General features: G+C 39.1%; 1 long non-coding RNA gene across 1 annotated transcript; it reads right to left on the reverse strand.

Annotated features, from left to right (window-relative positions):
* Positions 1-184: 184 nt before the first annotated feature.
* LOC116272662 lies at positions 185-22,766 on the reverse strand. Its single transcript, XR_004181292.1, has 3 exons — positions 22,688-22,766; positions 2,306-2,551; positions 185-386 (listed from the first exon to the last, which is right to left on the reverse strand). It is a non-coding gene; the product is annotated as an uncharacterized LOC116272662 (long non-coding RNA).
* Positions 22,767-23,072: the final 306 nt, after the last annotated feature.

Raw genomic sequence — 23,072 nt, forward strand, 5'->3', positions numbered from 1 at the left:
CACCTGTTTGGAAAAAGAAAAATCCAGTGCTAGAAAGCATAAATATTTTATTTTTTAAACATTTTTTATTATTGAAATAATCGTGCTCATGTCTTTTTAGCTCCCCCACTCCCATATATATATCCAGATGTGAATTGTATCAGCTGCCAAAGTAAACAACGCCAAACCAGTGCACGCATCCGAATCTGGCTTAAACAGATTTGTTTATTTGTCTTGTGGAATTAGACTCCCAAGAAAGACAGTCTGGGGCCTGTGCAGGAGCTATCTGAGACCGGTGTCCATCCATCTTCCTGCTTCACCACACTTAGCCTGTAGGACTTCATCCTAAATCTGGTTGCCTCATGATGATGATATGGCTGCGCTATCTCTAGGCTTCCATCTGCAGTCTAGGCAAGAAGACAAGGGAAGGTGCAAATAAATAAAAGAATTAACGTCCTTCTATTAGTGAGGTTTTACCTTGTTATTCAGCAAGTGATGCACTCCCTAGGACTTCCACCTACATCTCATTGGCCAGAACAGTGTCACAGGGTTGTTCTAAATATATTAGAGTCTGAGAAATCAAATATTTTTAGCTGGGTAAGTTGCAACTCCATCACTCAAACTAGGGATTCTGCTGTGAGGAAGAAGAGGGAATGGTTATTGAGTAGGCAGCTAGCAGTATCAGCCATCTGACTGACTTCCATTGTTAGCCATGTCTCTGATTTAATTAGAAATTACAGAAGGTGACTCAGTAATTTTAAATGTTGTACTTTTCTAGATCTTCATGGCATTAGTGTTAGAGAATGAAATGCACCCAACTGCCTGTGTAAAGATTCTTAAATCGCTATTGCCAGCCTTGTTGCTTCTCTCAATTTCAGATCTAAATTTCCATTTGCCAAAAGTACCTCAAACTCAAAATGTTTCGAATTAAAATCTATTATCTCTGCTCATTGATCACCACTTCCCACTCTCTCCTCCGTCTCCTTGTTTAACACTACATTGTCTTGACCACCAAGGAGCAAAAGGGTCACCCCAGGCTCTCTCTTGTTCCCCATCCCAGACATCCAATCTGATTTCCTCCTTGGCTTTATCCCATTGCCATTACTCTGATTTAAATAAATACCCATCCTTACTCATGTGGGTCCCCAAATTGATATACCTGTTTGCTCTTTCCTCTCCCTACAATTCAGTTTCCACATATAGCCCCACGGTGCTATTTTTAGAACACAAATGTCTAACAACATCTTTCCTGTCTTTAAAAACCTACAAAATAAGGTCCAAAAGCCCAGCTCTTGACAACCTGGCCTTGTGAGCTTCCTGCCACAACTCCCAAGCCACAGCGCCCATGCACTCACACAGGGCAGGACTCTGCTCATACCCTCCTCTGCTTCAGTCATGGAAGGCCTGGCTCAGACTTTCTGACACTTTTTACTTATCCATAACTTATGGCACAATTAAGTCAATTTTCATGTATGCTTCCAAACTATTTTGTATTTCTATTCATATTTTTTGCCCTGGATTCTTTTGTCCTGATATTAATAATGCTACAACAGTTTTTTTCTTAAAAATCAGTTTTATTGAGCTATAATTCACATACCATAAGATTCAGCGTTTTAAAATACACAATTTCAGTGGCTTTTAGAATTTCCACAGTTGTGCAACCATCGCCATTATTTAATTCCAGACATTTTCATCACCCCAAGAAGAAACCTGTTAACAGTAGCTTCTCATCTCCCTCCCCTCAATCCTTGATAACCACTAATCTATTTTTTATTTCTATAGACATTTCCTATAAATGGAATCTTATAATATGTGGACTTTTTGGTAAGAGAATTTTTTTTTTTTTTTAGACGGGGTTTTGCTCTGTCACCCGGGCTGGAGTCCAGTGGTACTATCCCAGCTCACTGCAGCCTCGACCACGCAGGCACAGGTGATCCTCCTGCCTTAGCCTCCCAGGTACCTGGGACTATGGGCACGTGCCATCACACCCAGCTAATTTTTGTATTTTTAGTAGAGATGAGGTTTTGCCATGTTTGCCAGGCTGGTTTCGAACTCCTAGGCAAGCGATCCGTCCACCTCCACCTCCCAAAATGAATTTAATAATCTGTTTACAGTTATTATGATTACTCATATACTGGAACTTATTTTGTGTTTTCTTGTATACCCTGTGCTTTATTATTCTTTTTTTCTCCCCCCTTCCTTTTCTGCCTTCTCCTACAAAAGTGCCTGGCACATAGTAACCCTCAGTAAGTGTTACAAGCTATCATTTGTGGGCAGGAACCATGTAGCTATGGATTTATTTATTCATCAAACATTTATTGACTACCTGCTACTCGTGTTTATAGTTTCGCTGCATGGCTAGCTTAGTGCCTAACAGGTAGAAGAAGCTCGGTACGGTATTTGCTGCATTGCATGGACTGTGCAGAGACTGATGTGCTTGTCGAGGGCTGGAGAGTCATGGAAAACACACAGGCTTGGGACCAAATTCACTTGGGTTTGTTCTGATTTTGTCACATCGTAGCTATTTGATCTTGGGTGATTACGTTATGTCTTTGAGTCTTCATTTCCTCACCTGTGAAATGGGGATGATAACATCTGTTGTGAAGAGTTGTTTTAGGGGATGAGAGATAGTTGTGTAAGTGACAATCAGAATTGCTAGTGTAGGGAATATGCTCAGTACATGTGAACTATTGTTTTTCTTAGTGAACTGTTTAACAGAGCACCCTCCCAACCATGTACATCAGTATTGAAGCACCAACCATGACTGCCCAGGGAATTAAGTGGTAGTCAAAAATGAAACTGGCCCCTTTCCTATGTGGCTGATGTAAGTTATTACCACCCTATTAGAAGAAGGGACATTTTCCCCTCACATGGTAGAACCAAGGAAAAGAATCAGAAGTGTACTTTCTTCTTCCTTTTAACAACAGGAGTCAATTTTAAGTCTCTGGTGTCCCTTAAAGCTTCCGTTTATTCTAACACTCGTTTAAACGTTTCAATGAAACATTTTTGTTTCAGTCGTGCTTCTCTCCAGTGATTCAGAGAAAAAATAAAGTAGCTTCAGAAATAGGTAAGACAACTACCTAGAAAAAGAGAAGCTTAGTGAGCTTGAAGACAGGCTATTTGGAAATACACAGTCAGAGGAGACAAAAAAAACAAAACAAAAACAAAACAAAACAAAACAAAAACAGTAAGACAAGACAAGTGAGCAACCATTTTTTCCTGAGTTTCAAATTCACTTTTCCCACATTTTAAAGGCTTTTGCTTCACTCTTTGTTGCTGTTGTCCTGGTTTTCACCCAAATGTGTATGTCTTGAGGTTAGAAATTTGACTGCAGATATAGAAGGAAGGCTAGAGTGGCCTGGTTTTATGCCTCTTGTCCTTCCTGGCATACATGCATGCTCAGTGAGTTTTAAGGGATGGTGTTTGATCTGCAATTATTTTGACAGTATCTGTATGAACTACATATGTCTAAAAAAGACGGGCCAAGATACCTGTCCATAGGATCTATGGGTGCAGTATTTTGTGGCTGGGGGACTAGAGTCCCCACATGTTATTTCAGACATGTGCACCTTCTCGCCAGCATGCTTGTGTTCTCACAGGTAATGAATGACAAGGGTCAGTTACAGCTGCAACCAACTTACAAATGATCCATGCCTAATAGAGCATCATGTCTTAAAACCATTCCTTGTTGTGCATTAACCATGTGATAACAGAAGAATTAAACCATAGGGGTTATGGCTGGTTTGGGGGGAATTATTTTATTCTGCTCTTGCCTATTTTCCTAGTGCACCTGGTCAGTTGCCTCTAACTTGTGGATGGCTGTAGTGGTGATTTCAGCTGTCCCAGGAAGTCTGTGTGCAAGGCCAGCACAGCAAATCCCACCCTCAGTGCTGAGTCCTACTCTCGATGGCTCCAGCAGCTGCTCATTTGGACCAAATCGTCAAGATCATTTTAATCTTCTTCTTTCTTTATATTTGCCTTTTAGGTGTAAAGAGATCTCCTAATTCAGATAGTTCAAAAAACTTTTAAAAATACTTCTTCACAGTTGTCCCAACTAAAATGTTTCTCTGAGGTGGTAATCCTAAACTTTTGCTTATTAATTTTTTGAATAAGTAATAATGCACATGATACTTCAACAAGGGTAGAAAAGATATTCACTGTAAAATATTTCCTATACTCTATCCTCAGACCACCTAGTTATGCATTCTTCCAGAGAAAAGGCATACTCATTCTTTTATCATCATCATCATCATCATCATCATCATCATTTTTTTAGAGACAGAGTCTCTCTCTGTTGCCCAGCATCATCATCATCATCATCATCATCATTTTTTTAGAGACAGAGTCTCTCTCTGTTGCCCAGCTGGAGTGCAGTGGCCTGCCTGATCATGGCTCACTGCAGCCTCCAACTCCTGAACTCAAGCCTCAGCCTCCTGAGTAGCTGAGACTACAGGTACACCAGCTAATTTTGTTTTTTTTTTTTTTTTCCTTTTTAGTAGAGATAGGGACCTGCTTTGTTGCCCAGGCTGGTCTTGAATGTTAGGCCTCAAGTAATCCTCCTGCCCCCGCTTTCCAAAGTGCTGAGATTACAGGCATGAGCTACCATGCCCAGCTGCAAACTCATTCTATATACATTTTCTGCTGCCTGCTTTTTTTCACGTAACACAACCTGGAGATCATTCCAGGTTCATACATATAGGGCTGCCATATTCTTTGTGACAGCTACCTAGTATGTCAGTATAATGTATGAACCATAATTTAATAATTAGTTCTCAGTTGACAGGTATATACACTATTTCCAGCCTTTTCCTATTAAAACAAATGCTGCAATTTTTGTCACTGTACAAATTATTTCTCACACGTGAGAAAGATCAGTAAGATAAATTCCTAGAATTGAAATGTGAATCTTTAAATGTTGCTACATTTGCCCATTACCCTTCACAGAAGTTGTACGAATTTATATTCCTACCAATAATTGTCGGATTCCCTGCACTCTCTCCAACAGATACGTATCAAACTTTTGATCTTTGCCAGTTTGACAGGTGAAAATGGTATCTGATTGTGGTTTTGACTTGCGTTTTCTCATGAGGAATAAGGTTGAGGGTCTTTGAATGTGTTTAATTGCCATTTATGTTTCCTTATCTGTGAACTGTTTAGGCCCATTTGTGTATTTTCTATTAGGTTATTGATTTTTATTGTAGGAACACCTTATACAGAAGATAAAACAGCCATTTTACTGTAATTTTTATTTTACTGTAATTTCCCCCAGTTTATAATATGACTTATTTTAATATAATTTCCCTCCAATTTGTAGTATGACTTTAGGCTTTATTTAATGTGGTTTTATGTATATAGATATGTATTTATTGCTTTGCAGAAACCTTTTCTTCTATACCTTTTAGAAAGGTCTTTCTGACCTGTTGATTTTAAAAATTCTGTCATATGTTTAGTATGATTATAATTTCCTTTTTTAGAAGTTAAAAATTTGATTCCTTGGAATTTAATATGAGGCATGAGATCCTTACATTGTTACCTAACTTTATTTTTTTCCTGATTACTAACCAATTTACTCAATACTTTTTGTTGAATAACTCATCTTTTCCCCACTGATATCCAATGGGATTTTTTTTTTAAATAATAACCAAAATTTCCAAAAATACCTAGGTCAATTTCCAGGCTCTCAGGTCTATTACCATTACTGATTCTCCATATAGCAATACCAAATGGTTTTAATGAATGTGGCTTTATCATTTGTTTATTATCCAATGATTTTATTTTTCCATGTAAACTTTGAAGTCACCTTGAGTACTTATAAAAAGGAAACAAGTTAGTATTTTCATTATGATCACCCTAAATTTATACATTGATATAGAGAAAATCAACTTTTGTATGATATTTAGTCTTCCTACCCAAGACTAAAATGTGTTTTTCCATGTCTTCACTGTTTCTCAGTAATGTTTTGAAGTTTTATTTCATGTCTGTGCATACTTTGTTAAGTTTACACTTAGGTATACTTTTTTAAAGTTGCTATTGTGTACACAATTATTTCCTCACAATATTTTCTGGCAGTTATTGTTTAAATACAGGGATACTTTTTGGAGTGTATTGGTTTTGAAGAGCTACCTTTTTAAATTATCTTATTAATAAAAATAATTTTCCAGTCAGGCACAGTGGCTCAAGCGTGTAATCCCAACACTTTGGGAGGCCGAGGTGGGTGGATCACCTGAGGTCAGGAGTTCAAGACTGGTCAACATGGTGAAACCCCATCTCTAGTGAAAATACAAAATTTAGCTGGGTGTGGTGGTGCGTGCCTATAGTCCCAGTTACTTGGGAGCCTGAAGTAGGAGAATCGCTTGAACCTGGGAGGTGGAGTTTGCAGTGAGCTGAGATCACACCACTGCACTCCAACCTGGGAGACAGAGCAAGACTCTGTCTCAAAAAATTAAAAAATAATTAAAATAATTTTTCTACAGAGTCTCTTAGGTTTTCCATGTATATTCCCATATTACTTGGGGGGAAACATGATAATTGAGCCTCCTTCTTTTCAACTATTATACAATTTAGTTCTTTCTTTTATCTAATTGAATTGACTACTAGCTCTAGGATAATGATAACTAGTAGTGACAATAGTGGACATTCTTGTCTTGTTCCTGACTTTAATTGGAATTTGTTTAGTCTTTCTCCATTTGCCATAATGTATTTTAAGTTATGTTATAGCTATTTGGAGGCAGCTATGGAGATGATTGTACGATTTTCTTGTTTCATGCCCCTAGTATAGTGAGTCATATCAATAGATTTTCTAGCATTAAAACATCTTTGCATTTAAACCCTACTTGGTTGGCATGTATTATTTTTAGTGTGTTGCCGAATTCTGTTTATTTATGCTTATTATTTTGTTCCTCCATATTCATAAATGAGATTGGTCAGTAGTTTTCTTTTTTATTTGTTCTAGTCTTTCTCAGGTTTGGATCTGACTGCTACGTGGTAATTAACTGCTTCTTAGAGATTGGGCAGAATTCAGTCATCTATCTTTCACACTTCTTTGTGGTGGATCTTTGACAACTTTCACTATTTCTTCTGTTTAGATGTTCTCTCTTGTCTTGATCACTTGATTAACTCGTATTTTCATATTCAACTCTTCATAATAGTTGTCTGTTTCAATCCAAGTTTTCAGATTTCTTTACCGAGATTTCAGCAAAATCTTTTAGCGTCTTCTCTATCTATCATTATTTTCCCTGTCTCTTGTTTTATTTTGTGTATCTGTGCTTTCTCTTTCTCCCTCCCCTCATTTAGTTAAGGTAAGGTGATTACTTATTTTATTGTTTTTTGTTTTTCGGAGACTAAGCTTTTAGATATATTCATTTAAAAATTTATCTTTTTTTCTAATTCCTAAATATCTGGTTTTAAAAAATTCACAAATAAATGTGAATTCCTTCCCTTCTGCTTCCTTTAGATTTATATTATTGTTATTCATGCTTCTCGAGAGTTTTTATTCTTTGTTTTATAAATATAGTTACTTACAGCTATGACTTTTGCTCTGAATTTTTCGTTAGCTGCATTCCATAGGTTCTGATATGCAATGTTTTCATTATCCTTATTTTCTCAGTACACATTAAGTTTGGTTTTCATATCTTTTTGTTCCAAGAGCTGTTAAATAAAGCTTAAAAGTTTCTAGTTAATAGAGTTTTAAAGTTTTCTTTGTATTTTTGTCATTTGATAGGATTGTGAACAGAAAATATTGTCTGTTCTGTTTCTATGTTTTAGAATTTTTGAGATTTTCTTTGCACTATTTACAGCTAATATATAGTCCCTTCCATGGCTAGTTTAGGGACACTTTAATGTGTGTCTTCTGTATTTAGAATGTATAGTCACATATTTCCCCCTACCTTGCAATTATTTTATTTATATATTTTAAAACCTTACTTTTTTGTAAATGTGATATGGACAGAGAGATATGTCCACTAAGTATGATATGGACAGAGAGATAACCCATGAAGGTCTTGATCCAAATATAGTTTTGCCTGCTTTTCCTTGAATAATATCCTGTAGCTTTGCTTTATTAATTTTGTTACTGCTATTTGGAACATAGATATTCATGGCTGCTAACTCAAACTTTGTATATTATTCCCTTTGCCATTATAAAGAATCTTTCTTTGCCTTGTTTAATGGTTTTTATGCTGATTTTAATTTTCTGTGTTTGAAATTAAGTGTGTATGTTTTATACAGTATATAGTTGAATTTGGTCCAGTTTGAGGGCTTTTTCTTTTAATATGTGAGCTCTACCTATTTATGTGTATTGATATGACAGATATGTTTGTTATCATTTTTGTTATGTATTCTGTTTTCTATTTTTTATTGCTTAATTTGCTTTTTTACATGTCACTTAATGATCTATTTTTTTCCTTACTTTGTGCCCATGTAATTCATTTGGGAGATGTGTCCTATCTTTAGTTCTTCTAGCAGTTCCCTTTATAATGATAATAATTCTCTGTTGTTGTTTCTTTTAATTTAGAGAGTACCCAGTGGTTCCCCAGCAGAAGTCATACTGAATATCCACTTCTTCCCACCTCTCCTCTATCCCTTTCCAAACCTCCTTTTTAACATTCAATTCTAGTTGATATAATCACTTTTTTTTTAGTTTTTCCAAAACTAAACCTTTTAATATATTTGACTTATACTCCTGTGAGAAATATACACAATTTATTCTCTTTAAAGATATTTTGATTTATTAACTTTAAAGGTATTATGCTTCAGTATAATAGCTAAGTAATCAGCATGCATATATCTCCACTTTATCTTCCTTTTTACCTGATAACTTTTGCAAGTTACATTTTTCCATTTTTCCTTGATTAATAGTAGTTCCCTTCCTTTCCGATAGCATATTTCCATAGCTGTTTCAGTCTTGATTCAGCCGTTAATTCAATACTCACTGCCATTTCTTTGTCCCACTTTCTCTCCTCAGCTCTTGATTGGCTGACATTTTTCCTGTAGTGGTAACTTCAATACAAATTCAAGAAACACACATTTTGCGTGTTTAAAAACATTTGCCGCTTGCCTTCTTACTACAATGACAGTTTGGCTGGATATAAACTTTTACATCACACATTGTTACTCTGGGATATGATGGCATGGCTAATATGTCTCCAAAACTATATGATTTTCCTTTGGATATCATAGACCCTTTGTTTTATTTATTAATAAATTGATTTATTTGCTTTTGAGACAGGATCTCGTTCTGTCACCCAGGCTGGAGTGCTATGGTTTGATCACCGCTCACTGCAGCCTTCACCTTCTGGCCTCGAGCAATCTTCCCATCTCAGCCTCCCAAGTATCTGGGACAAGACACATGCCACCATGCCCACTAATTTTTTAATTTTTCTGTAGAGACAGGGTCTCCCTGTGTTTCCCAGGCTCATGAACTCCTGGTGCAAGTGATTCTCTCACCTTGGCCTCCCAAAGTGTGGTGATTACAGGCATGAGCCACTGTGCCTTGCCTTGTACCTTTAAATGTATAGAATTAAATCTTCGTTTTGAAAAGCTTTCTTAAATTATATGCTTGGTATTATGTGTTCGAATATTTATTCTCTTCCATTTGTTTATGTCTTTTACTCAGGAAAACCAGTTATCTTTTTCATTTGTCTTCCATATCTAGCAATTTCTCTCTAATCCTTTTAAATTCTTTGTCCATTTACATTTCATTCTGCTCATTTGTCTCAATCCTCCATGGTACTCAGTGTGTTTTCAACAATACCTGTTTTCTTTGGGCTTCTTCTAGTGTGTTCTTCATTTTTCTCTTTTACTTCTGCCATGATATTTTTCATCCTCTATTATTTTGCTAGATATTCTCAGAGTCCTTATCTCTTTTCTTTGAGTCCTTGTTTCAAAGGTTAATTATTTCATTCAATCCTTTGAGTTAATAATTGTATTTCCTGTCACAGCATTCATCTGCTTTACAGCAGTATTTTTTCTAGTAAATGTTCTTCACTTATCATCATTCTTTTCCTATTCCTTTCCCTACTTTTTTCTTAGTTTCTTTTTTTTGTGTAGATCTTATATTGATTCTCTTTTTCATTATTCATCTTAAAATGAGATGAACTCTTCTTGGACCAACTATTTTCCGATTTACTTGAGGAAATGACCATGGCAAGTTCCAGACCAGCAAGAATTCTTTTTGGCTTAGGGAGGAACTCCTTATGACAGAGAGAGAGAGAAGTATGTGTGTTCTAAGACTCATTGAAATGCACATTTGTATCTGTGCCTGCAAATAATTTTGGACCTTCCATTCCCCAGTCAATAGAGGTGGGTAGCTTTAAGGTTGCCCAAGACTCACTGTCTTCTTGGCCTACCTCATTCCTAGAATGCTCCTATAGAAACGCCTTGCCTTTGCCATCTTCCCTGCTCCCTGGTGGGTCTAGGGTCTAAGATCAGTCCTGCTGCCATCCTACACACCCTTTTCTGTTATTCTAAACAAGAGTTGATGAGTTTTCTTCTCCAAGGAGCTAATGCTTCCCACTTTGGAGAGCAGTGCTCTGCAGGCTTTGTCTGAGGCTTACAGCCACAAATGTATCCTCTACAGCATATCCACACCCTGTATTAGACCATCCTGGGCAATGAACCATCCTGTCTCATTCATTAAAGTGCAGAGTTATGGAGATACAGTTTTATCAAAGAAAATTTTCTTTTTCTTTATTATCTTGAGATGATTTCCAAGAAAGGGAAGAAACAGATATTTTTACCATCTTAAAACTGGAAGACCTTCTTGAACTTTATTTTGAAAAGTGGGTTTTTAAATCTAGAAATCTAAAAGCAAGCTGCCTCCTCTCTGCTGCCCTTTAGTAAGACCACTTCCATTTCCAAGAAGCCACCATATCCTTACTTGAAAAAATTACATTTGGAAGAACTTTGTTTTTTGGAGAGGATCATATGCAATTTTTAATTTCTTTAATATTTGTCTTAAAGCAATACTCCTTTGCTCCTCATATTTATACAACTTAGGAAAGAATAAACACTCTACCTTTTTCTTGATGAAGAAATAGATGGGAATTAAAGCCAGAACTAGAGACCAGTTTTCCAACTATCAAATGATTTCTCTTTGATTGCCTTGCTTTCCATCATGCCAGCAAAGGCTTTTCTAGTGAGCGCTGTAAGCTTTGAGAACCAAAGATTCCTTTTTTTTTTTTTTAGATTGAGTCTTACTCTGTCACCCAGGCTGGAGTGTGGTGGCATGATTTTGGCTCACTGCAACCTCCATCTCCTGGGAGAACCCAACATTCAGAATATATGTTATTCCCACGCCGATATTGAGGTCTGCCATTGGACAGAAACGTTGACACTTCTCTTCCCTCTTTTAGTTTGTAATATTTTTCTTTAACAATCATTAGGATGATATCTCATTTCTAGATTCACATAGAACTTTCTTAATGTTCTGCTAACAAGGTTTGTCTCCATCTTTTGCGGGAGCCTGATTCCTGCCAATTATATGCCATTGCCTTGATAAAAAAAATCTCAGTACCAACTGATATGGTTAGGATTTTTGTATCCCTGTCCAAATCTCCTGTCGAATTGTAATCCCCAGTGTTGGAGGTGGGGCCTGGTGAGAGGTAATTGGATCGTGGGCGGTTTCTCATGAATGGTTTAGCGCCATCCCCTCATCATTGCTCTCATGATGGTGAGTTCTCACGAGATCTGGTTGTTTAAAAGTGTGTGGCACCCCCACCCCAGTCCTGCTTCTGCCATTTAAGACACTGCTCCCACTTTACCTTCTGCCATGAGTAAATGTTCCCTGAGGCCTCCCCAGGAGCAGATGCCTTTTTGCTTCCTGTATAGCCTGCGGAACTGTGAGCCAATTAAACCTCTGTTCTTTATAAATTCCTGTTTCAGGCATTTCTTTATAGCAACGCGAGAACAGACTAATACACCAAGGCAATGGTATTTGGCATTCAGCATTACTTTTGGCCTTGGCAATACCAATATCCCAAAGACATAGTCCCTATCTTTGAACCTTTGAGGAGCCCATGGTCCAGTGAAGGGGGACACAGAGACATATAAAAGGAAAATAGGGCCGGGCATGGTGGCCCATGCCTGTGATCCCAGCTATTCTGGAGGCTGAGGCATGAGAATTGCTTGGCCCTGGTGGGGCAGAGCTTGCAGTGTGCCGAGATCATGCCACTGCACTCCAGCTTGGGTGACAGAGCGAAACTCCGTCTCAAACAAAGCAAAACAAAAATGAAAAAGAAGAAAATTGCCAGAGTGCCTAGTACCATAATAGAAGTGTGACCAAAGTGCAAAGTGCTATACGGGCAGTTAGCCCTCCCAAAGGGAGAAGAAAGTCAATGCAGAGAAGCTGGCACCTGAACACAGTTTTGCAGGTTAGTAGGTATTTTCCAGATGGTGAAGGCCCTGACCTGCAGCCTGAATACCATGGGCAAAGACTTAGAGATGTATTTTTCTTAAAAAAAAAAAAAGGACATAAGAAAATGTCAACAGTGGGATGTGGGTAAAATGGAGAAGGCCCAGAACGCAGTGGAGGATGAGATGTGGAGTTTGACTTCATAGTAAGTAGTCTAGAGAGGAGTACGTGTTAAATCTGGGAGTGATGTCATGGACACTGAGAGGTGACACCTGCCAGTCGATTTGTGAGACTTGGCTGTCAGTGATGTACTGGCTGCCTCAGGAAGGAATCTGCCTGGTAGCTGAGGTGAGGGAGGCTCCTTGCTGCAGGCTGTTTGAGTTTTTAGCCTAACTTCAAACTGGACGAGGGAGCCAGGGCATCAGAATCTGCTTGTCCTGGAGCAGTAGGAATAAGGTTAAAGTACTTAAACTAATCTAAAGTCACACCCAAAACTTGGAAAGAAAGGATTTGTTTCTTCTTGTACGCCATACCACCTCCCATCTGCACATTATTTCCTCAATGATTTTTGGAATAATAGCATTTTTGGAGTACGTACAACGTGAAAAGTTACCACCTTAGCCTTAAGAAAGTAAAAAAACACCATTAGTATAAAATCTAGCATCATAACATAAAGAGGTGCTCATTCATTTTGTAAGATGGCTCATTATTTTATGATACTAATTGTAAGTTTCTGTTGAACAATAAACTCCCTTTAGCTAATGCATACTGGGCTTAATACCTAGATGATGGATTGATCAGTGCAGCAAACCACTATGGCATGTGTTTTCCTGTGTAACCTGCACACCCTGCACATGTACCCCAGAACTTAAAAGTTGAAGGAAAAAAATATTAAGCTCCTTATTTATGCTTAAGGCTTACCTTGATTTTCCAAAACTCAGAGATACCCTATTTTAGAAGCATAACTGTTATATAAAATGAAGCTTACTCGTGAATGTGTGACTAATATTATGTATTTTTAATAAGCCCAGTTCTTATCTTAATTAATTCAAGGATGAAAGAAAAGAAAGACAGGAAATCAATATTTTCTCCTTTCACCCTTGGAAGCCACACTTATAACAATTTTTATGGAACTCAGCCCTAATTTAAATGCCTGAGTCAGTGATAAATATCATTAATATCTTCATTTTTCCTTTCACCAAATACTATTCAAAAATTAGAATGAATTCAATGAATGATCTGGGAACAAATCTGCATTTCAATAAGAGTCCTATAAAAGAAAACCAATTTATGAGCTCTTCTTAGAATGTGCGACATACTAGGTTTCATATTAGATGTGGTTAAAGTATGTTTCCATTTTAGAATTCACATTCACAAACCCACATTAATCTTTTCAACACTTCAGCAGATAATTAACTATAATACCCAGTTAGGGCTGAGCCAATTCAGATTCTGGAGCCAATGTCTGGGCTGGTGTTTCTCAGGTGTCAGAAGTCCTTCATATCGCCTGTGTGAGAGCGATGGTTTCCCTTTCACTTTGTATGTCATAATCAATTCCAAGTACAGTAGCTATTTGCATGGACCCAGCCTGCTGAAATTAAATGAATCTACGTGAAAATGAGCCTTTTCAGTAGAGGCCACAACTTCTGACTCAATGGGAGACAGAATGCTTTCATCATCCTTGATGTTCTAGAGCAGGGTTCTTCAAACTTTAGCGAGCATAAAACCCCCCTGTAGATAAGATGCTCCCAGAGATTCTGCTTCAGTAGGTCTGTGCGGAGATGGTGCCTTTCTTACAACCTTCCACATTGGAGAGCTGTTCAGCGTGGCCCCACATGCACAGTGTTGGCCTTACCCAGAAGCTTGTTAGAAATGCAGAATCCCAGGCCCCAACTCAGACCTACTGAATCAGCTGAACCAGAATCTGCATTTTAACAAGATCTCCGGTGACTCACCCTCGACTGGAGTTTGGTAAATACCACCTAGATCACTGTTCCCCAAAGCCTGGTTTAGGTGTTGCTGGGGAAACTGGAGATGAGTTTAGAGAGTATATAAACATTTTTAAATAATGGCTGTGTTTATTCTTATTATTACTTTCTTTCTTTTTATTACCTTCCAAGTGTTTATTCTTCCTGAGATCCTGTATTTATTCTTATTATTACTTTCCATTTATTCTTATTATTACTTCCCATTATTACAAACCAAGTGGTATTGGTTTTCCATTTATGATAATAAAGTTTATTTTCCAAAATAAACTTATTTAACTGAAAGCATGACTTGATATATAGTAAATGTTGAATAAATATGAGTTTAGGTGGTATGCGGCTATTGCAAAAACCATGAAAGTCATTTGTATACAAGTGACCTTACTTAGTATGGTGCTTAAGAGCCTGGCCTCTGGAGCCTGACACTCTGGGTTTGAGTACCAACTCCTCCACTACTGAGACTGTGTGACCTTGGGCAAGTTCCTTGACCTCTCCTTCCTTCAATTGCCTCATCTGGAGAATGGAGATAATAATGGTATCTATTTCATTGGGGTGTCGTGGTGCCTAGAAAAGGGCTAATATATGAAATGCTCTAAGGACAGTGCCTGATACATAGTAAGGGCTGTGTCAGGGCTAATTTGCTTCACTGTTATCAAAAGCTAAATATTTACAGATTTTTTATATCATTGAGAAGAGTGAGAGCAGCAACTTCCATTTGGCCAAAAAGAGGACAGTCTTAACTGACAGAAGTGGTAGGTGGGGCATGAGATCTCATAGGTTGGAAGTCCAAGGAGAGAGATGTGGCCAGAGAATTTGCTCATTAAGTGACAAGAAAGTGACAACAGAAAGTGACCATCATAAATCGTTCTCATCATCACCTGGAGAGAAGTTTAAAAACTAAAATTATTTTATTATTTTACTTACAGCTTTAGAAACTTTACTACATTTACGTTGAGAACCCCTTTATTTGTATCTCGTTTGCATGTAGGCTTGTGGGCTGCTATTTCCTGGCCACAAGGTACCTTTAATAGATGAATGATGGACCCTTAGAGGTAGCAGGACCCTACTGAGATCATAATATGAGATATATATTGTGTCATGGGGTTTATTAGCCTTCATTCATTCAGAAGTGAGAAATCTTTATTCTTCTCCCTCTGCCCCATTTTATAACCAAAGAAACAAGGGATGTGTTTCTTTGAAAGAGGAACAGTGTCAAAACATACAAAGTTAGGATTGCACAGAGTACCTTCTTTGCATATTCCTAGTCAAATGTGTTATTTTATTATTATTATTGTTTTGAGATGGGGCCTCACTCTGTCGCCCAGGCTGGACTGTAGTCGTACAATCACAGCTTACTGCAGCCTTGACTTCCCCAGGCTCAGGTGATCTTCCCATCTCAGCCTCCTGAGTAGCCGGGACTACAGGTGTGCACCACCACACTTGGCTAATTTTTTTTGTATTTTTTGTAGAGATGGGGTTTTGCCATGTTGCCCAGGCTGATCTTGAACTCCTGGGCTCAAGCTATCTACCCATCTCGGCCTCCCAAAGTCCTGGGATTACAGGTATGAGCCACTGCACCCAGCCCACATGCTTTTGTCAGGCAGTAGCAGTAATCTTTCTTGTTTATGTTTTAAAATGTAAGCACACTTTCTGTGTGTGAACAGCTGTACTCTCACAGGCTACTCTTGGGAAAAAAAAAAGAGTTTGACGAGAGCAACTAGTGTGTAAAATTGCTTACCATGAGTTCTTTCTTTCTGAAATAACTCACAAAGTGTGGTTGGAACACAGACATATATAAATTTTTATTAAAAGAGAGGCAAGCTCAGTCCACATCACTTCTGAAGGGTACAGACAGGCTGATCATGTAGGGAAAGAAAGGGATCAAGTAGGGCGCCCGTACCCTCACCCTGGAATAGCTCCCGCTAAAAAGGTTGCCATGCAGGTCCTCTGCGACCTGCAGATGTGCTCTGTGCTCTGTGGCCCACTGGCTTTTAAAAATGCTTTTTAAATTATATACTCAGATTTCAAAATTGAACTTTGTGCGAAAATCTAGATAGATATGGGGCTTTTGGAAGAGGGAAGTAGGGGGTTCTGGCCAATACTGGGCTCGTATTCCCATGCAATATCACCCAATCCATGCTGACAGGGGCTCCCACTGCAGACCCAGGCTCGCGTCCTGTAGCCATGTCCCATCCGTGCCCTTTCACCTGTTATCTAGCCCACCTCTGAGTGGGTGGTCACAGCCTGCTCCCTACTGGCAAGGGATGCTGGGGAAGGAGTTCCTGCTTCTGGCTGGAGGAGGTGAGACTCACAATGTGGAAAATTCCTCCAGCATAGGGTAAATGTTCAAAAGACGGTGGGCAACCACAAGACAGATGAGCACCCCGGCCCAAGGCAGAAGACGCTTGCAGGATAGCCGAGTGTCATTGAAGAGCCTCCATCATGGCAACCTTTTCCTCTTCTCCCCGACACATGCAGAGCCTCCCAAGCTGCTTGTGTTCTCCCACTTCCGAATCTCTGAGTATTTGCTGCTCCTGCTTACTAGAACAGACTCCTCTATTCACCTCTCTGCCTGGTGAAAAATAAGATCACTTCTACCAAGTGTTTCTTTATTGTGCCTCCTCCTTAAGTTTGAATGGATGATGCTATCCCTTAGCACTCTCTACCTCTCCTGGGGCATTTATCTGACTCCTGCTTTTTTTTTTTTTTTTGAGACAGAGTCTCGCTCTGTTGCCCAGGCTGGGGTGCAGTGGCGCAATCTAGGCTCACTGAAAATCTGCCTCCCTAATTCAAGCCACTCTCCCACCTCAGCCAGCCTCCCAAGTAGCTGGGATTATAGGAGCCTGCCACCACACCTTTTGTTGTTGTTGTTAGTAGAGATGGGGTTTCACCATGTTGGCCAGGCTGGTTTGGAACTCCTGACCTCAAGTGATCCATCCGCCTCGGCCTCCCAAAGTGATAGGATTACAGTCATGAGCCACCGGGCCTGAACTGACTCCTGCTTTTAACGTAGTTATGATGATAAGTATCACTTCCATGTATGTGTCAGGACGTGTACTGTGTCTTCATATACAGTGTTTGTTTTAATAGTGACAACAAAGAGAATTAAGCATTATAGCTCCTAATTTACAAATGAAGAAAAGGAGACCCAGTAAGGTAAAGGGACCTGACCAAGACCACACAGCCAGGAAAAGGGAAAGGTGGAAGCAGAACCCAGGGCCGTCTGGTTCTGAGACCAGCTCCTGTATTTGGGCCTCCCATGGAAGTCGTTGTCAGTTCTGTTTCCCTCACCACCCTCTAATGGTGTTTGTATGTGCATTTCAATGCTGTTTTTCAGATAGTTCATGAACTGGGAGAAAGTATGAAAGCCTTTGAGAATCTGGCCTTTTAAATCCTAAACATTTTAAATACATTTCAGAGCAAAACAACATTTTTAAATGGGTTGAGAGAACACAAAGCCTTGAAGAGCTCTTGGGTGCAGCCCCTGACTTCCTGGAGCTCAGCATTCTCAACTGTCAGATTTTAACATATACTTCTTTAGATAATTGCTTAATTATTGTATCTGAAAAAAAAAAAAAAAAAAGCCATTCACAGCCATCAAACACTACATATAAAACTATCCTCCAATCCTGGATTTTGAAAAATTCTTCCCTGTAACTTCAGCAAGGCGGCATCTGGGTGGCACCTAAGCATTCCCACATTCCTGAAGATAAAACTAGATAGAAACCAAGGCTGCTCAGGTGAGGGAGGAGCAAGCAGAAGAATTACAGTCACCTTTATGGGGTTTCTTTCATTTAATGGTCTCAAAAATATTTTTAAATCTTTGCAAAATGGAAGCAGGGATGTAACTTGACCTGAATCATATCAAGCTAATAAAGTAATGCAGTGCAGTAGAAATGAGGTTTTAATGGCAAAACTCCGTCTATACAAAAAATACAAAAATTAGCCAGGGGTGGCGGTGTGTGCCTATAGTCCTAGCTACTTGGGAGGCTGAGGTGGGAGGATCGCTTGAACCCAGGAGGTGGAGGTTGCAGTGAGCCGAGATCACGCTATTGCACTCCAGCCTGGGTGACGAGACTCTGTCTCAAAAAAAAAAAAAAGAAATGGGGTTTTAGATCAGAAAAACCAGGGCTTTAAACTCAGCTCTGCTGATCTTTCTGAAATTTAGTAGAAATTGCATAGTTCTCTGAGGCAAAGTTGGATTATTTGTCATATGGAAATATCAGCGTCTACCACACGGTTGTTGAGAGAATTACATAAAACTTCTTACAAGTCCCCAGTGCAGTGCTGAGCACCTACTGGGTGGGAGAGTCAAAAAGGTATACAGCCAATCCTTATTACTTGCAGATTCTACATTTGCAAATTCACCTACGTGTACTCACTAAAGTATATTTACAACTCCAAAATCAGTACTCACGGTGCTTTTGTGGCCATTCCCAGGCATGTGAAAAGTGGTGAAAAACTGTAGACACTGACAAGCATATTCCCAGCTGAGTTGAAATAATAGGACATTGCCTTCTTGCTTCAGCTCTCATCCTATAAACAAGTGTCCCTCTCGCAGTCTGTGTAATGCCACGTTTTTTTCCAAATTTTGTACTTACTGTTGGTGGTTTTGCAGTTTAAAATGGCCTCCAGCAAAGTGCTTGAAGCGCTGCCTAGTATTCTTAAGCCCAAGAAGGCTGCGTTGTGCCTTATGGAGAAAATACAAGTGTTCAATAGGATTTGTTCAGACATGACTCCTAGTGCCGTTGGCCATGGGTTGTCTTGTTCTATCCGGGCCCTCAATGGATTAGATGGCTCCCACCCACAATGGTGAGGGAGACCTTTACTCCATCTACAGATTCAAATGCTAACCCGCTTTGGAAACACCTTTACAGGTACACCCAGAAATGATGTTCTACCAGCCAGATGGGCAGCCCTTAGCCCAATTAAGTTGACACATAAAAGTAATCATCACACTCTGTGTTCATGACAACTTTCTAAACATAACTATAGTGAATAATGAGAATTGACTGTATTTTGTTTAGTTCCTATATTGGATAGGTTCAATATTAGTGGATAAAACAAATTAACTCAAAAATCTTCATGGCTTAACACAATGGGAGTTTATTTTTCACATTTGTAAAGTCTAATCAGGTGTTTGGCAGGTGGTCTTACAGGTGAGTCAGGGTCCCGGACTCCTTTCATCTTGTGACTCTGCCAACACATAGGACCTTTGCTACCAGTCAATGGGTGGAGAAAGAGAAAAGTCATGGGCAGAAGGTCTTTCTGAACCAGCCCAGAAGTAATAGCACATCACTTCGACCTTCATTGCATTAAGCAGAACTCAGTCTGTGGTCACACCTAACTGCAAGGGAGACTGGGAGATGTAATCTAGCCATGTGCTGAGGGATTAAAGGAATAGCTCTGCCGCAGTTCTCCTTAAAGTCTCTCTATACAGTTATTTTTTCTTAAGTAAATGACAAAACCCTTAGGTAAGTGGTATTTCAGTTTTTAAAGGTTATTCTTCCCTACCCTTTCTGGTTTTTCACCAGGGGAAGCATTTCTGTCTCCTGTCATGTGTCTTAGTTAAAAGATGAGATCCTTATATAATGAGACCTCTCTATATTCTCTTGTTCTGTTAATACTTCAACCAACTCTTTAATCCTTGCTATAAATTTTTGACTGAAAATATTTTGCCGTTGAATAAAAGATCATAAAAAAATAGACCCAGTGCCTCCTGTAAAAGAAACTGTTAAAATACAAATATCTGATAATTTATGCTTGTTCCAACTAAATTGTGGGCCTGCATCCAAGTTGCCTTAGCATCAGCCTGTAAAATGCTAACTGTGTCTGACCCTATGTCATTGTGTGTATTAGCTTAGTACACCATTAGTTTAGTTTTAGTAATAAAATAACATAGATGTTACCTGAAAGAAACACGTACTACCCCATGAGATCTCTGCTCAATTTCACTACGGTTTTATGGTGTGGACTCTGATGAGTATTTTCTTTTTCTGTCTTTCCATTCTTGTTTTAATATCAAGGAATGAGGCAGTAACACAGTGATGATCAGGCTCCTTTTTTCAAGGAACCTGAAATACTTCGTAAGAAAAGTGTAGTTGTGTACAACAATCAGCTTATGTACCTCCTTGGAACTCTTAGGAAAACTATGATGGACTCTTTCCCCAAAAAAGTTGTACTGACACATATTTTATGCCATTTGCAATTTTTATACAATTTTAGATTAACCCTGCTGGGAAAAAAGATGGTACCATAAGATCCAGCAATTCCGCTCTTGCATATACGCTGAAAAGAATGAAAAGCAAGGTCTTGAAGAGATATTTGTACACCAATGTTCATAGCAGCATTTCTCACAACACCCCAAAGGTGAAAGCAACCCAGGCACTCACCAATAGATGAATGGTTCAACTAAATGTGGTGTATATGTACAATGGAATAATTCAGAATGAATTTCTGATCCATGCTACAACATGAATGAAGGTTGAAAAGATTATGCTAAATGAAATAAGCCAGACTCAAACGGACAAATATTGTATGGTTCCACATATATGAGGTACCTAGACTAGACAAATTCATAGAGACAGAAAGTAGAACAGAAGTTACTGGGGGCTGAGGGGAGGAGACAGTGGGGAGTTATTGTTTTTTGGGTACAGAGTTTCTGTTTGGCATGATGAAAAAGTTCTGGAAATGGATAGTGGTGCTGGTTGCACAGCATTGTGAATGCACTTAATGCCACTGAATTGTGTACTTAAAAGGGGTTAAAATGATAAATCTGATGTTCTTGGACTTTAGAACCTGTTAAGCCTTGGTTCCAATCCCAAGGCTTAGTTATAGTATAGGTGACTTTGAGCAAAAGAGTTAATGTCTCTGAACATCCTTTTCTTTACCTATAAAAAGGGGTATGCTAGGGCGTTGAAGCCCTGACCTTAGAAGATTATTATAGAAATAAGTGTGATTAGTGTGTCACATGATTGCCATTGATAAAAAGATAAAAACTAACATATTAGGTGAGCAAAATTCAGTGGACTATGCTAACAAGAAAACATCACATTACATAAATGCTTTTGGCCTCTGTGGAGACAAGAATATTAACATGAAAAAATATAAATGCCACAGGATTTTAAAGATGAAATAACAGAGGGACAGGCTTTGTTCTGGTCCTCCAGTGACTAAAGGGACAGCAGGAACACAAAATCACCCCTGCCCAAGTGTGAGATTTATTTCAGTTTCTGCTTTGATTGCTTTTAGGTTCTTATATAGGTTTTTCCAATTCTTGTAAACTAATGGGGTTTTTCTTTAATACAGATTTTAAGTCCTTGCAATGTGCCTTGCTATGGGTTCTAAGACACACACCCACATACACACACATGCATGCACACATACAGGCTCCACACATTTATCTGGAGATCAGACCTCCTATAATATTAACTATTTGAAACAGAATCATGTTTGTAGAATCATGCCAAAAAGCCCCCTGCATAGCAAATACCAGATAGAAAGTCTAGGCAGAGGAGAGGGGTGGCCCATCCTCATCCAGATGGCTGTGTAGAAATGATGACACAGGAATAGCAGGGAAAGTAAGAGCTGACAGAAGAGAAAGAGGCAGGAAAATGACTAACGCCCTAAGCCTTGCTCGAAGCTGGCGTCCTGAGTTCATGTGGAGCCTGTGACATTCAGAAAAGGTTACATTTCATTCTATTTGCTCTGCTTAGGAAAATGGGAGTCTATGCAGAATGATTGAAAATGATAAAACTAAAAATTTAATGCTAAAGAGGTAGAAGTCAGTTATCTGGAAAAATTATTATGGAATGAAGAATTGCTATATATATACATATATATGTATATATTCTATTTGTGTTGCGACACAAATAGCTAAATTCTATCAGTTTTAACACCTAATTGTCTCTAGAATCTGGCTGCTTTTGTCAATCTCCAGCACTCAGCACAAGGCTTGCCTCACAGTGGGCACTCCATGAATAAATTAATGAACAAGTGAATGAATGAATGAATGAATGAACAGGTGAAAGAATCAAGCTGCCTATAATATGCATATATCTGCAAGATATGCATTTCCTGCATATAAGTAAAGAAATCCAAGTTTAAAGCCATCCTTTTTCTCTTTTTCAGAGCAGAAGCCACTCTCTTGGGACCATTCATAAGCAGGAGATATCAACACCGTGACACATGCCAGTGCCACCGCCGCCACCACCTCCTCTGCCTCCACCTCCCCCGCCTCTGGGGGCTCCTCCCCCTCCCCCACCATCAGCACCCCCGGTAAGACCTTTTTTTCTGATTGATTTGCTGTGGAGCATAAACTGCTTGAATACACTTGAGCAGAAGGTTTTAAATGTTCAGAAGCAGCTCTGCCTACCTTCCCTGTGGCAGGTGGCATCTTAGGTAGCTGGATCTGGCAGTTTAGAGTCTGATTCCAAACCAGCCTGGCTCAGCCATTTCTCTCCCCATTCTTCAGCAGCTTCCACCTCCACCTCATTGGTCTACTGATGTCTACCTCATTTCCCTTCTCATGCCTGCTGCTTGGTACAGGCTCACGAGTCTGAGTGATTTTCTGTCTCACTGGAAACCTTACGTGAGGGGCCATGCCAAAGTGCACAGCCAGTGAGGCATTGTGAAGTCAAGTTCCAGTGTGGAATCTGGATGGTGATGATGATAGCTTGAGCTTCCATCCCCTTGTACTAGGCTCTAGTAAGCTAGGTGTAATAGGAAATGCCACAACGAAATATAAAATCCTTACATGA

The sequence above is a fragment of the Papio anubis genome, unplaced genomic scaffold (genome assembly GCF_008728515.1).
Source record: "Papio anubis isolate 15944 unplaced genomic scaffold, Panubis1.0 scaffold148, whole genome shotgun sequence".
NCBI classification, from domain to species: domain Eukaryota; kingdom Metazoa; phylum Chordata; class Mammalia; order Primates; family Cercopithecidae; genus Papio; species Papio anubis.